Genomic DNA, 15,530 nt, shown 5'->3' on the forward strand with positions numbered 1-15,530 from the left:
GGAGGTTGGAACCACACACACGTCCCAGACTCTAACTCACCTCGCGCCCGCCGCCCTCCCCTGGGGGGACCCGAGGCCAGATGGGGCCTGAGCCTCAGAACCAAGCTGGGCTGGCGGGACGCCCCGAGGAGAGGGCCCGGGGCCAGCGGCGGCCTCGCGGCGCGTCCACATGTGGCGGGGCCGCAGGGCGGGGCGGGGGGACCGGCAGCCCAGGGGGGAGGGTTTACATCGCCGGGAAGTTCCCGGATGGTCGCAGCCTCCCAGCGCCGAGCGCTTTTCCTGCCCGGCGGCTCAGCCTGCCCCACAGACGAGGGAGAAGTTTCCCAGAAAAAATGCCCGGCGCGCTGCGGGGCCCTGGAGCCGCCCGGAGTCGCTGCGTGGTAAGGGACGCGCGGCCGCCGCCTCGGGCGCCACCAGGTTCCGGGGTCTCCGGGGAGTGATCGTGGAGACCCCCGCGGCTACCCGGGACCCCAGGGGGGGACGGAGTTCGGGAACGCGGCTCGGCGCTGGGTGGGCGCGGGCGGGGGGTGCGGGCGGGGCGGCGGGGGGCGTCGGGGCTGCCTCGGCCGCGGCTGCAGGAGATGGGCGCGGGCGCAGCCCCGGGAGGGGCGCGTCTCCGGCCCCGCGGCCCGCGCGCCCTGCCCGTCCGGCCGATGGGGCGGGAAGGAAGGGGCTCCGGACGCGGGCGCCTCCCGGGCCGGGCGCGCTCCCGGACTCCGTGGACCCCGCGCCGTCCGGGGAACTCGGGACCGTAGGCGCCGTCGTTAACCGCGACGGGGGTTTCGCGGGAATGAGCCTGGGCCGCATCTACGCCCCAGCTCGGCCGAGGGGACTTGGGCATCCCTGGGGTCAGGGCATGCCAGGGAGCTGCCGCGCCTTTTCCGCCGGGGACTCATGCCCATCCCGCACATCGGTTTCCCCGACCAGCCTCCCGCCGGTGGCCCCACACTGATGCTCGCTCTGTGGTCGTGGTGGACGCACGTTAGATGTGTGCGCGGACCTGAGAGGCACCTCGAGTCCGGGTCAGCGCCTTGCCTCCGGGCCTCTCCGAACTTCCCGACAGCTGCACTGCAGTCTCCCTCTCCCGCTTTTTCCTATTAAAATAAGTCTCTCTTTTATTTTAAAAGAACAGTTAGAGCAAGTTGCAAGTGTAAGAGGAAACAGCTGCCCCAGTCGCGGGCGGGGTGGGGGGTGGGGGGGGCAGTATGGGGGTGAGGGGGGCAGATCTTCAGCTGGTGGTTAGACAGTGAACTGTTTGGGACGAACAAAGGTGTGTCTGTGTGAGGAACCCAACCTGGCCAGATCTCTGGTCCTGCCTAATCCCCGAGGAACTGTCCTCCTGGGCTGGGCTCCTGGCCTCATCTCAATTGTCCAGGAAGCCTCTCCAGTTGTCAGCAGTGATTGGGCGGACTTGGTCCCTTTTTCTGAAAACTGTATGTCACTGTTGTCCCCTGGATAGTCACTGGATCCCACCCCCAATTGCTGACACCATGTGACCCCAGACTCCAGGCCCTGCAGCCGGGAGCCCCTGGGCAGAGCGCCTTGGGTGGGTTTTCTTTTGCCAGTTTCCAAAGGCAATTTCAAACAACAGTAGTTTCATTTTGATTCATTGGCATCTTTTTCCTTAAAAAAAAAAAATGCCCTTTCCTATCATTAATAACATAATTTTGAGAAATTTTCCATTTCTGTTTTTGTAAATCACATTTTTACTTCTTGAGGTGTAGGAACCCTACGTCGCCCTGACTGGTGTGGTTCAGTTGGTTGAGCGATGTCCCATGCACCGAAGGGTAGCCAGGTGGGTTCCCGGGTCAGGGCACGTGCCCAGTTTCGGGTTCCATCCCTGGTCTGGGTACATGTGGGAAGCTCTGGATCAATGTTTCCCTCTCACATCACATCAAGGCTTCTCTCTCCCTCTCCCTTCCTCTCTCTCTCTCTAAAATCAACAAAAACATATTTTTTTTAAAAAAAAGAAAGAAACCCATCAGCATTTTTTTTAAATCTTCACAGTGTTCAAAACACAGCCTTCTCCTTTTGCTGTGTATCTGTACCTGCCTGTTATCCCCACAAGGTTGAGTTTCTCAGGGACCAAACCCCAGCCCTCTGCAGAAGCCCTTTCCTTACCCGTTGATTTAGAGGAGAGTGCAATTACATCCAGCTGGAGGGAGTCGGTCCTTCCCTCATAGACTTCCCTCAGTAGACTCTGCAGATGCTACTAAAAGTCGTAAGGTATGAGGATCAAGTGTGACAATGGGGTGTGAAACCGCCAAAAGCAGCACAGCACAGGCATTTGGTGGAGTGTGTAGCACCGAGACGCAGAGGGATAAAGAGCGGACGTGGCAGGATGGGGGGGGGGGGGCAGCGAAGAGAAGGTGTATGGCCTCATCTTTTAAGTTTACTGTCAGGTCCTCTAACCGGGGATGAACCCTCTTTTGTGGGTTACTGGGTCTGTGTCATTGTCTTTGGATGTTTCAGGTTGTGATTTTAGGGACATATATGTTTTCTACAATGCACATCAGGAGAACAAAATCAAGCCAAAGTACCTGTTACCTGTGGCTATAATGTCTTCACTTTTAAGCTCCTGATGTTTGGGATTTTACCTCCCAGAGCCATGGTCTTCCTGAAGCCTGCCCTCCAGTGAGGTCTACCACGCTGCCAGGGACTTCCATGCAGAGGCCTCTGTGCCACTGAGGCTCAGCACCACGGTTACGCCGTGGCACGGGACGGTTTGGGACGTTATTCCTCGTGCACAGCCACTGCCCACACGGGTGAATCGGGCCACAGGTGGGATCAAGCCAGACATTCATCCAGCACCGAGGGTCCCTGCTGGGGGCCCCTGCTGTGCCCCATGCTAGGAGTAGAGGGGGACACCTAGCTCAGAAAGAGGTGACGTTTGCCCCCCGAATGCTTACCTTCTGGGAGAAATGAGACATGGTTTCAACAGCAGGAATGCACGACAGAATGTAGTAAATAAGGTTAAAAAAAAACAAAAACGGTACAGATCAAATACAGGGAATTTAGAGGAGAGTGCAATTACATCCAGCTGGAGGGAGTCGGGCCTTCCCTCATTTGCTGGTCCATTTAACAAGTATTTATTAAGTGTCTGCTACGCGCCAGGCCGGGGAGGGCACGTAGGCACAAGCGCATCGTGCTTCGCCTTCACCGCTGCAGCTGAGGAGCAGTTCAGGTCCTGCCTCCCTGTGACAAGGGAACACTTCTCACGGGGCCTCCTGGTGCTGCCCAGCCCAACATTTGTCAAAATCAGGAACTCCATCTCTTGTGTACTTCGGAATAGTAGAAACTCGAGGCTCACCAAAGCCCCCAGAATACCTTCAATTAGTTGAGTAATGCGATTCCGCCCAACACGCTTTAACTAGTCGCTGAAGTATGCTGGTCCTTAGCCATGGGCGTGCCTAGAAGTTTATAAAGGTTTGATTCTGTTCGTCGGGGGTGAGGCCCAGGAATCTAGGTTTGGAAAGCCCCCCTGGGGGTGCTGACGCACGGCCCAGGGCAGAGTTGCTAAAGGTTAAAGCGCAGGCCAGGAATTGCTTCCTTGCATTCCCAGCTCGCTGTCATTTACAAGTTCTGCGACCTCTGTTTCTTTACCTTTAAAACCTCCCTTGTTCTGAGCGTGGGATGAAGTCATGGACGTGGGACGCGTAGCAGATGTGCGGCCGGTCAGTATTTGTGGGTCGTTACTGTTCGCATCCGTGTTTGCTTGTATAAAGCCGTGTTGCTATTCCTCTTTCCACACAGAAGTACAAAAAGAGCCTAAACAGAGGAACTGCTTTTTATAGAAATGAACGTTTTTAACAATCCCTTAGCTGCCTGGAGTCTATTGAGAGTTCCACACCAGTCACCTCATGTATTCTCTTAACAGCGAAGAAGGAATCTCACAGAACGGAATCTCAGTCCTTGGGGCTCCCTGCCCTCGGTGTCTGCTTCCCCGGTGGAGCCTACTCTGCCGGGATCGTCAGGGCAGAGGAAGGGCTGGAAACCAAAGACTGCTGCCTTGCTGGCCCTTCGGCACCAGGAAGTGTCAGGGTACCACACTGTGGCCATCCCGCAGTGGTCACCGTCACTGTGGGGTGACCAGTGGGACTGCCTGCCCCAGGCCAGACGGCTTAGGTCACAGGGATAGCACCTAAGCCTGTGGGGTGGACAGCCCCCTGCTTTTGTGTTCTTTTGTGGCCAGGGGTCAGGGAACTTCGATTGATCGGAAACATGCTCACTATTAGTCTTCATATTAGTTATAAATTGGCTTTGCTCATACTCCATAAAAGAAAACTACAGCTAAAATAAATAGTCCACACAATGACCTACCATTTTCATTAGTTTAGAAGTTTCAATAAACATGGTTCATATCATAAAAACATGTTGCTATGATGGTATACAAATTTAACATTTTGGCATTGCTTACTATGGATATATTTTTTCCCCATCTAATAAGCCATCTTTCCAGTGTAACTCAATTTCTTCTTTTTAATTTCCTTTGATCTCTTAGTTATATTAAATTAAGTGAATTGGATTTTAAAAACTTTCTATGATCAGACCCAAGATTTAAAAGAGTCTCTCTTTCCTTTCTTCCTATACACTTTCCTGCTTTTCCTTCGTTTTTTTTTGTTTGTTTGTTTTTTGTTTTTTTTGCCTTTAACATTACCATTTACTATTTGTCATTTAATTGAGTCATTTCTGGTCACACAGCCCTGTGAGGTAGGTCCTGCACCTGAGGCTAAGAGAAGTGAGCTCACTTGCCCAAGGTCACACAGCTAGTGACGTAACTGTATTCAAACCCGGGGCAGTCTGATTCCAAACTCTGCACTTCTCACCCTTAGCTTCACCTCTGGCGGTATTGCATACTCCTTTTCACGTAGGGGGCTCTTTTCTCTTCCCGTCTGTATGCTTTTGCACTGCCAGTTCTTCTCCCCACACAGCTACTTCTTTTCGCTTGATGTTGAATCCTATAGATTCTTTATGGGCCACAGATACTTTTTGAGAAGACAAATAATAGACTTTGCTAATACTCGATAAATGGAGAATATAGCTAAAATGAACAGGAAGCACAATCACCTACAGATTTCACTAGTTTAGTAGCTTCATTTCAACATGGTTCACATTGTAAAAACATTCTTCTCAAGAGCCAAAATGCTCTCTTCTCCATGAGCTGGTTCCTGTCTCTTCTAGTAAATCCTCATACTTGATTACTTTAAATGCATGTAATGTGTACACCTTATAACATAGTGCTACTATACTGCTACTGTATTCTTAACAGCTGTAGCACCTTCTGCTGTAGGGATGGAGATATGTGACTGGTGCATTATTAGTTATTCATAGTCACCCATTAGAGTTGGCACTGCCAGTTCAGTGACCATCAGCTCACCTGTTAGCTCTTGCTAATGATGCCCAAACAATCAATCCATTGAGTCAAGTCAAACAACCAACCAATTCAGTGACAGAATAAATATAGTCATTTCATTGGCATCCACAGGCCAAATGAGCAGTTGGTTGAATTTCGTGTTTTTCAAACACTTGTGTGTCTCCTCAGCCCATTTCTGAAACCTCCCAAGCATTTTTCTATAGACATACGTACACAGGAGATTTTTATCTGTTGACTGAAGAATTTAGGGCTGGGTGGGGCCAAGAGAGAAATCTGGCACATCTTAGAGTGATGCAAAGCTGAAGTGTTGAACATGTTATCAAATAATATTTCAGGAAACTCTGAGACTCCCCCGACCCCCAGCCCCAGCAGAATAAATTTTGAAAGCAGAGAACCTTCAGACGTTGGAGAAGGTCTTCTCTTTCTTTCTCTCTCTCTTTCTTTCTTTCTCTTTCTTTCTTTCTTTCTTTCTTTCTTTCTTTCTTTCTTTCTTTCTTTCTTTCTTTCTTTCTTTCTCTCTCTCTCTTTCTTTCTTCTTTCTTTCTTTCTTTCTTTCTTTCTTTCTTTCTTTCTTTCTTTCTTTCTTTCTTTCTTTTTTTAAAAAGATTTTTAATAGATTTTTAGAGAGGGGAAGTGAGAGGGAGGGAGAGAGAGAAACATCGACCATTGATGTGAGAGCGAAACATGTAAGAATGAAATAACAATCAGCTGCCTCCTGCAAGTCCCCTACAAAGGATTGAGCCCACAACCCAGGCAAGTGCCCTGACTGGAAATCGAACCCGCAACCTTTGGGGCCACAGGAAGACGTGAAGGGCACCTTGGAGAAGATCTTCAGGAAACATGTACTTAGCTTTTTTTTTTTTCTGAGAATGTAAACTGTGAGCTCAGTGTCTTAACCACAACAGTCTTGTGTTATGGGGATGGATATTTAAATGATGGAGACAGTCAGATCTGCCTGAGATATAAGAGGAAAAAATGGGCTGTTAACAGGCCCGTGTCCGGTAAGCAGCAATGTGAGTGCTGGGGGAGGGACTTCCAGGAAGGACCGAGGTGATGGATTGAGAGGGGTGTGGGGCGGGAGAGTAGAAGAGAACTATTCTAGCTGTCTATCCCAGATCTCAGGCTGAGGAACACCACGACAAGCTTTCCTGTGGTACTGAAGTTTCTAATTTGAATTTTGAGGGTCTAGAAAAAGGCAAAGTAGTTGAAGGCCTCTAAAACCTTTTAAAAATAGTAAAGCAATTTACTTTAGCAATGCCTAATAGTACCTAGTAGGGCCAGAATTACTAGTAGATTGCTATGCATGGTTTAAGAAATAACCCAATGTGTCAGTTTAAATAATCTCTGATTTTGTGGGTAAAATTCTACACTGTTCTTTTCTTTCGTGTTTTAGCATTGTTTTGTGTGTGTTTTTAAATGCCTCACATTTTAAGACAAATTAAAAAACTAGATGTTTGTTCAACTTGTGTGGAGCTACACAACCATGTTTGAATGTTGTTGGGAATAAGCTGGATAGAGGGAAAAGGAAATAAAAAAATAAAACTGGGGCATACTTGAGTGATATTTGACAAGGTATTGGAGCTAGAGCCTTACTAATTGAACATCATAATTTTCTCTCCTTCATTTTCCCTTTTAAAAAAAATATCTTCACCTGAGGGTATGTTTATGTTTATATTGATGAGAGAGAGAGAGAGAGAGAGAGAGAGAGAGAGAGAAGCATTGATGTGAGATAAATATTGATCAGTTGCCTCCTGTCTGTGCCCTACTGGCTAGGTGTCCTGACTGGGAATCAAACCTGTGACCCTTCGGTGCACACTCCAATCAACTGAGCCACACTGACCAGGGTCATTTTCCCTTTTTGATGAGGACCCGGAAGAAGTAAAATAAAAAAAAATGTCTCAGTTAGTTAAAGGACTATGCAGAGGGTGAGGGGGTGTTATGGAATTACTTTAACCATAAAATTCCTTTCTGTACAGAATTTTTATATACATCTTTTCTACTCTGCTATGATGATGCAGCATGTTCTTAGGACTAGGAAGAGGTTTTTGTTCACCACCAGGCCAGGCGCTCAGCATTTGTAAACCAGTCTTTGCGTTCTTATTTTTGCTGAAAATGTGACTCTTTTTAAAAATTAAATTATAGTTTTTATTTTCTTCAGATTACAGAAGTATTATATGCTTGATATAAATAAGACAGAAAGGAAAGAAGTACAAAAAGAAAAAGTTAATACATTTTCTCATATCTTTCTCAAATTCTAACCCCTTGAGGTAATCAATATTATCAGGATACTTCTTCAATTTTCTCTTTGCTGATATAACTATATACAAATATATATGCACATATATAATTTTTTCTATTAAAACTAGAAACAATGCACATCAGGCTATAATATTTTTTTATTGAGATATAATTGACATGTAACATTGTGTAAGTTTAAGAAGTACAATGTGATGATTTTTTAATGTTTTTATTGATTTTAGAGAAAGAGGAAGGGAGAGGGATAGAGAGATAGAAACATCCATGAGAAACATCAATTGCTTGCACGCTCCCTACTGGGGATCAAACCCACAACCTCGGCATGTGCCCTGACCAGGAATCAAACCCACGACCTCTTGGTTCATCAGTCAACGCTCAACCACTTAGCCACACCAGCTGGTCTTTGATGATTTGTTATGTTTCTATATTACAATATGATTACCACCATAGCATAAGCTAGCACCTTTCATGTCATGTAATTATTCCTTTTTGTGGTGAGAACATTTAAGATAGAGTCTCTTAGCAACTTTCAAAAATATAATACTAGAGGCTCAGTGCACGAAAATTTATGAACTCGGGGGAGGGGTCCCCCTTCCCTTGCAGGCCTGTGCCCTCTAGCAGTCCAGGAGCCCTTGGGGGATGTCCAACTGACTGCTTAGGCCCAATCCCCGTCTGGCCTCCCTCTGCAGGAGGTTACCTGTGGACCAATCAGGGGATGGCGCCAACGAGTGAGCAGCTGGCCCCACATCCCATCGCCCTGCTGCCGCCTGCCATTGCTGCCTCCATTGGCCTCCCTCTGCGGGAGGCGACTGGGGGCCAATCAGGGGATGCACCAGCTGGTGAGCACCCAGCTCCACCCCCTGATTGCCCCTCTGCTGCCGGTCACCGCCCCCTCCACCCCCCCAATCACTGTCCCCTCCCTCTGCCCACCGGCACCCACCTTGGCTGGCCTGGCACTGCTGGCTTGCTGGCCCCATCCCCCACAGACCAGTGGTTCTGTCGTTCAGTCGATTTGCATATTAGGCTTTTATTATATAGGATAATACAGTGTTGTTAACTATAATCACAATGCTGTTCATTAGGTCCCTAGAACTTACTCGTCTTCTAAATGCACGTCTGTACCCTTCAACCATCATCCCCAATTCCCCCACCTCCCAGCCCCTGGTAACCACCAGTCTACTCTGTTTCTACGAGGTGAGCTTTTTAAGATTCCACATATGGGTCAAATCATACAGTGCTTGTCTTTTTCTGTCTCATTTATTTCACTTAGCTTAATGCCCTCAAGATCCACCATGTTGTCACAAATGACAGGATTTCCCTTTTTCTCTTGGCTGAATAATATTTCATTGTGTATATATACCATGTCTTCTTTAGCCATTCATCTGTTGATAGGCACTTGGGTTGTTTCCAAATTTTGGCTATTTTAAATAGTGCTACAATAAACATCAGGATGCAGATACCTTTTTGATATCCAGGAGATTTTTTTCAACATAACAAAATGCTATAGACATCCTCTCCAAACTAAAAACTCACTTATGTCCTGGCTGCATACTTAATCAGATTGGTTCAAGTTTTGTGCTAATGCAACAGTTCTCTGAATATCCTTGTATGTGAGCTTGACTCTGCTAACATTCAGAAGCTTTCATTTCTGTCTGTCAGAATCCCCAAATTGGTATTACTTTCCAAAAGTTATAGTAATTATTAGTTCGACTCACACGATAGGAAATTATATATTTTCCCACATTCTTGCCAGCTTAACTCATTTTAGCAGTATTAAATTTCTAATCTCTCTTTCCTGTTTTGTTTCAGATTATTTCTTTAGGGAGCACTTGTCACTATCTTTACCTCTTTTTAAAAAAAATCCATTCATTTGAATTATTCATGCTCTGCCTTTCCTCAATTTTCTAATGTGCATAGGATTTCTTACAGAACTGGAGAAGAAAACTTGAGCCTAAGCTCACTGAGCTTAATCACTCTATATTGAAATGAAACAAAACACTTGATTTCTATTTATAATAAGGTAAATATGGACCTGTCAATCTTAATTTTTTCCTTCTAAAAGTGTATTATTTGAGAAATGGTCTCAGGAAATATAAATGTTTTGATGGGAAAAACAGAAAGTCACAACACACGAAGATGGGAAATTTTAAAGGCATTTTGAGCTTGCAAAGCTAGCGAGGCATCCTTCTTGAATCCCAAAGTCTGAAGACAAAGGTTCTTTGAGAGCATTAGGTATAAGTTATTCTGAATTACGTCCAGAGGAAAAATGAATCACAGCAGATAGGAATTCAAATCTGGAGCATTGTTGAGAGCCCCTGCCCTGTTGCTTCCACTTGTTTTTCTAGGAGGTGAGACTAGATTCCATTTCTCCTGTCCTTGCAATTGCTGAGTTCATTATAAAATTATTTGTATATAACTCCAGGAGTGCATTGGCTAATCAGAAACAGCTGTACAACTGGATTCGTTTATATGAACAGAATGACTAAATCAATCAGCCAAATTTCTTGCATTCGGGTAGGTGGGGGCCAACATTGTGTAGCTCAGAATAATAACAGCGCTTTGTGACTAACCTGACAGATGGCAGAAAGATTGTGTCTGGGCAGCACAGGTTGGAACTGAAAATTAAGGAACCCTATGAGTCCTTGATATCTGCCACCATCAAGTGTAACTCGATTTTCAGTGCTGGTGCTTTAAAGGCTAGGGAGCTTCATAAAGGGACATCATGTTCAAAAAAGAACCCGGGAGAGTTGCATCCTCCGAAGGCTGCATCTCCCGAATGAGGCTGGATTGTCCAGATCGGGGTCCCCTGACAGATAAGAGCGTGCATTCTGCCAAACCTCACAGTCTGGAATACACCAAGGCCCCGTGCTGGGAAAGTGTCACAGACAAGACAAGCAAACTGACCTGTGTGACCAGAGGGAGCCACACTAAATCAGGGAGAAGACACGAGTTCCCAAGCGAGATGGGGGCCAGAGTCCTGACTAATGTAGCCAGAGGAATTCCCCGGGTTATGTGTTCATGTGCAAAACCCAAAGGTCCGTGAGGGGAATGAGTTCACAGAATGCACCCCATCCATCTGGTTCCTTGGCGGTAATCTTGAGACGGGAGGTCTGAGAGCAGGGAAATCTTTAGCCTTCAAGTCTCCATGTGTGCCGCAGGCTTGAGGAACCCTGGACTCTACCACTTAACAACACAGGTCACTCTCAAGGCCAGAAGCCCACCGACCCCGACTAGCCAGAGTCATCGGGCGGATTGGGCTCCGGGTGCCCGGTTGGCCTGATGTGGAGCGAACCTTGATAGGGCGCTGCCTTAGGGTTTACCCCGTGAGTGGCACAGTGAGGGAAGGTGCCAGGGGGAATTGGCAGCTTTCCTCTCGCTGCATACCATAGCAATGGCACTGGAATTTGCAAACACGTCTTCTTGGGGCCCCATATGCTGATGCCTCTGCCCTGACTTCACGTTGACCCTGCCCTGGGTTGGGATGTCTATCAATCCTCAGAGAGAGTGTAGACTTTTGAAAATTAACTCCTTGAGGGGCAAGTCCTGATATCAACTAGCGCATTTACTGAATTCCTTTTGCATTGAATCTGCTGACGGTAGAGTGGTAAAGTGGTAAGAGCAGTAAACCAGGAGTTCAACACTTGTATTTTAATCCCAGTTTTGTTGCCTAGTGGTCATATGACCTTGACAACAATAGGCAGTATGCAAATATCTGTAAGAATGGGGAGAAGATTGAGGCTAGTGATGGGACAGATGGAACATCTCTGGACACGGCACTGTCTAGACAGTGTAACAGTTAACATTTTAACTTACCAGTCAGGAATATGATGAGTCTGAGATGTTACTGTGCCCGTGTTTGACTAGGTATTTGGTCAACAAGGGAGAGAAGTATGTGTCTATCACATTTCTCATTAAGCTAAACCATTATTGTGTGTTGTGTGTAATATATAAATGTGAAATTACTTTTCAGCAAACTCACCCAGTTGTTCATTTTTATTTGAATCTCCCTGTATGCTTGCAGAAGAATGAACGTTAACTATTACCCTGAGGTTTTCTTTGTGATGTTATTTGCGGGAGTGGGATATGAGCTGGATGAGTCCCGGTCTGTCTGTAGACCTTGTTTTATTTACATGCAGTGAAAATCACACTACTTCACTATATGCATACACACACCCATTATACTCATCCTTATTCTGAATTAGCATACACGTGCTCACAACCTAAACCACCTCCCCTCACCATCTACCGCACACAGGAGCATGTGCGAGCACAGGCGTGCACAGGTACATCATTGGCTAAACCCACTTAAAGAGCACTTCAGATATAACCAGGAAGTACCAATTCCAGACTCCAATGGGAAAACACATGTATGGCTGTAGCTTTATATTCATCAGCCTTTGTAGTTTCTTAGAAGGCAGAGGTCATTGCTCACTGTGGTGCTGTGTGTGCCATCTCAGACAACACACCATATGCAGGTGCCTGTAGTGCATGCTTTGGAGGATGTACACTGTGACGGTGCTGATGCCTGGGAGTGGATAAAAATACCAGGGGGGCTTTCCCTGGGGAGTTCTACCAGGACTGTTGCTTGGTGGTGGTGACCGGTGCTGGTTGAGGCTCTTGTTTGCATTTCTTACTTCTGGTCTGAGGAATAATACATTGCTGTTTTGGCTCAGAGGCAGACCATTTTGGGTGGCATCCAAGAAACTGTGCATTGCTCTTGCTTCCCGAGATTGGTGCTAACATTACAGGGCCTCCAGCTGTGCATAGAAAGATCCTGGACCAACACACTGGCAAATGGTGCCCCTGTGGATGCCCTGCTTTACGGAGACATTAGACACGCTGTCTGCCTGGGAAGCTGAACCTTAGGACGGTGTCCAAGAGAGCCCACCCACCGTCTGTAGATAAGGAGAAAATGCCTTCTGAGTTCCAACCCAGAAGCCCAAGAGAGGATGGAGCCTCAGGAGAAACTTTCCCTCTACTCCCCTTCAGCTCTGGCCCCAGCAACACGAGGGGGCGAGGAACAGGGAGGAGGGTCCTGGTGGTGGAGAGAGAGCGGAGGTCAACAGTGACAGCAGGGGAAAGAATCAGGTGGTCCTGAGCTACAGGGAGAAGCCCCAGAGTGGGATGGGGAGGCCAGGGGTGAAGGGACTGGATCCTAAACTTCCTCTGCAGGGGTAAGGAGCTCCCTGGCCGAGTGAAGTTGCTGGGGCAGAGGGCGGAGGGGTTGGAAGTGCAGGGAAACTTGGTGAGAGGGACTAAGCTGTGGTCTGCCCTTAGGAAGAACTCATCAGGAAGCAGAAATAAGAAGATGTCTGCTCTCCTCGTGCTTACACAGAAGTCAGGAATGAAGTATTTCTCTTCAGATTTCCAGCAATCGTTTTTAGAGAAGTAACACTAATATCATCTAACATAGATCGCTTACTGTGGACCAGGCGATGTTCTAAATCAGTGATGGGCAACCTTTTGAGCTTGGTGTGTCAAACTTCGCCAAAAAACTGAGCATAACTCGGGTAGTGTGTCACTTTGAGGAAAAAACATTATTTCGCAAATGTTTCATCCTCAGGAGCAGCAAATGTTTCATCCTCGGCATGCGGCCGCCTCAGCGGCCGCGTGTCATCAGAAATGGCTACGCGTGTCAGTGCTGACACGCGTGTCATAGGTTTGCCATCACTGTTCTAAATGCTCTAAGTTAAGTCACTGAATCCGTATAACAGCTCTATGAGGCAGGCTCTATGTCTTCATTGTAGAGACGAGGAATTTGGGTTAGTCACCTTGCCCAAGTTCACGCAGCTAACTTGCCAGAATAGAGATTCAGTCCCTGCCGGGTAGCTTCAGAGCCCCCTCGGAACCCTGGTGTCCCCGCCTCCCTCCAGTAAGGATCGTCCAATTGGAAAGATAGCTGAGCACTGCTATAGTGTTCTGGGGAGTACCTAGGCTTTCTGTCCCTCTGTTTCCCTGCGTGATTCTGGGTTCCGGTCACCAACTCACTGCGAAAAGGACAGTTAGAGACGGTCAACACCAACGGCTGACCCACCAGCAGAAGGGCCTGCTCTTTGTATCTGAATCACCCACTTGGACCCCTGACACCCATCACAGGCATGCGTTCTCATTGACCCCCTAAGACTTCAGCGGTCTCGAAGGAGGAAGAAACATTTCCTAGAGTATCACGAATTCCGCCTAAGACTGGTGTCAGTGACTGGTGTCCCATTATGTTCTCAAGAATAAATGAGTAACGTAAGTTACATTCAGCCAGTGGGGCAAAGACTATACTAGTTAACGATAAAATGGAGAGCCTTTCATAAAATCCCAGAACGTGTGAGCTGGGAAGCAAAGTGAAAATGGAGACCGTTTTGCCAGACCTCCATGTCCCAGGTGAGGAAACAGAACTGCAGAGAAGTTGGATGGCTTTCCCAAGGCCGGTGGCTGTTGGTAACAGGAGTTGAGACAAGAGCCCAGACAAGAGCTGAGTGTCAGTCCAGCCCACCTTCCCCTGCCTGAGAGTGCATACACTATCCTAGGAATGCCTTCCTTACTAAATCCCAGGTGAACCCTAGGATGATCTTTCTTTGCTGGGTGGGACCAGGTGAACCTTGCCGTACAGATGTGAGCGGTGTAGTTGGACACCTCCTTCCAGGGCAGCACACAGTAGGCCCAGCCAAGGAGAAGGCCGTGTGTTCACGGCACCTGCCCCATGGAGCTCCCAGCGCTGAGCCTCTGCTTTCTGGGCAGTTCCGGGGAGGAGAGCAGACACCTGTCCCCAGTACCCTCTGCTCGCATTACTTGTCTTGGGGGTGAAGGAATCAAAGTAACTCAGTGTACAGCAGAGTTCAGTGAGGGGGATGAGGTCGAGGGAAATGGTCACCTTGTTTTCATAAAGAAAAATATTTCTCAAAACCCTGCTGCTGAGAGTAATTGTCAGGCAGCCAGGCCTCCTTGAGCTCTGGCCACATTGGCGTCCGAAAGGCCTCCAAAGAGTAGGCCCTTCCTGGGAGAGGCCCAGGAGCCTGCAGAGAGCTCCTGGGAGCTCTGCTTCACCAGCCACCTGGGCAGATCAACACAGGACTCATCTGGGATCAACAGGCAACCTTGTACCTGCAGATCAATGACCTGGGATCCCCACAAGCCAGAATGGGGAAGAATTCAGCTTTTTATCAGATAAGGACAGAAACCTAGGGCCAGAAGGGCACCCGGAACTGTTTTCCCACCTCTGGGCTATGTTCAGGGCTCAACAGGGGCTGCGGAGTATCCTTGGCTGGGGCTGACTTCAGCCCTGGTCTTGTGTGACTCCACCCACCCACAGCAAGAGCTTTGGTGCGGGGGATTGAAACTGTAAGTGCAAAGAAGAAACTTGAGGGCCATTATCCACAACCCCTGCAGAGACCTTGACCAGTAGTCCCCACAGCACCCTCCTTTCTGGGCCACCAAGTAGGTAGGAGTGCTTTATTCCTGCAGGCCCCACAGTACTGTCAGCCCCATGGTGACTTCTCCTGTGGCAGTTTATCTAACCATCTTTTCAAGCCCAGAGATGGACAAAATGGAAAAGCTCTCAGGCGAGCAGAAGGTAGAACAAAACCAACTCTGTTCTTAGGGCCGATCTGATCCGGGAAGGCTCTCGGGGAGATGCGCTGTTCACCAGCCCCACGGGGCCTTTCCAACCTCAAACCCACAGGCCCCTGCTCTTGGTCAGAGGACAAGAGGATCTCTTTTTTTCTGATGTGACCCAGAACTCTTCTAGAATGAAGCAAAAAACCAGAGGCAGAGCTAGGACTCCAATGTAAAAGTTTTTGATACTCGAGTCCCTGGTCCCTCTGCCTCTAGAAATGATTAGAATGGCAGTTTGGTGACACATCCTGTCTCTGAGCGTGCTGTTCCAGGGTCAGCCCGCCTCCTGTGATGCCTC

The 15,530-nt window shown here is 48.0% G+C and overlaps 1 protein-coding gene across 2 annotated transcripts in view; it reads left to right on the forward strand.

Annotated features, from left to right (window-relative positions):
• The first annotated feature begins 222 nt into the window (after positions 1 to 222).
• WIPF1 (WAS/WASL interacting protein family member 1) overlaps positions 223 to 15,530 on the forward strand; it is a 114,763-nt gene continuing 99,455 nt past the window's right edge. Inside the window, exon 1 of one of the 2 annotated variants that reach the window (XM_079782391.1) lies at positions 223 to 380. The gene's annotated coding sequence lies outside the window, so the exon portion shown is untranslated. The remainder of the gene's footprint in view (positions 381 to 15,530) is intronic. The other variant, XM_079782393.1, reaches the window with a different exon arrangement.

This window comes from Cnephaeus nilssonii (genome assembly GCF_951640355.1).
Source record: "Cnephaeus nilssonii genome assembly, chromosome: 10".
Lineage (NCBI taxonomy): Eukaryota > Metazoa > Chordata > Mammalia > Chiroptera > Vespertilionidae > Cnephaeus > Cnephaeus nilssonii.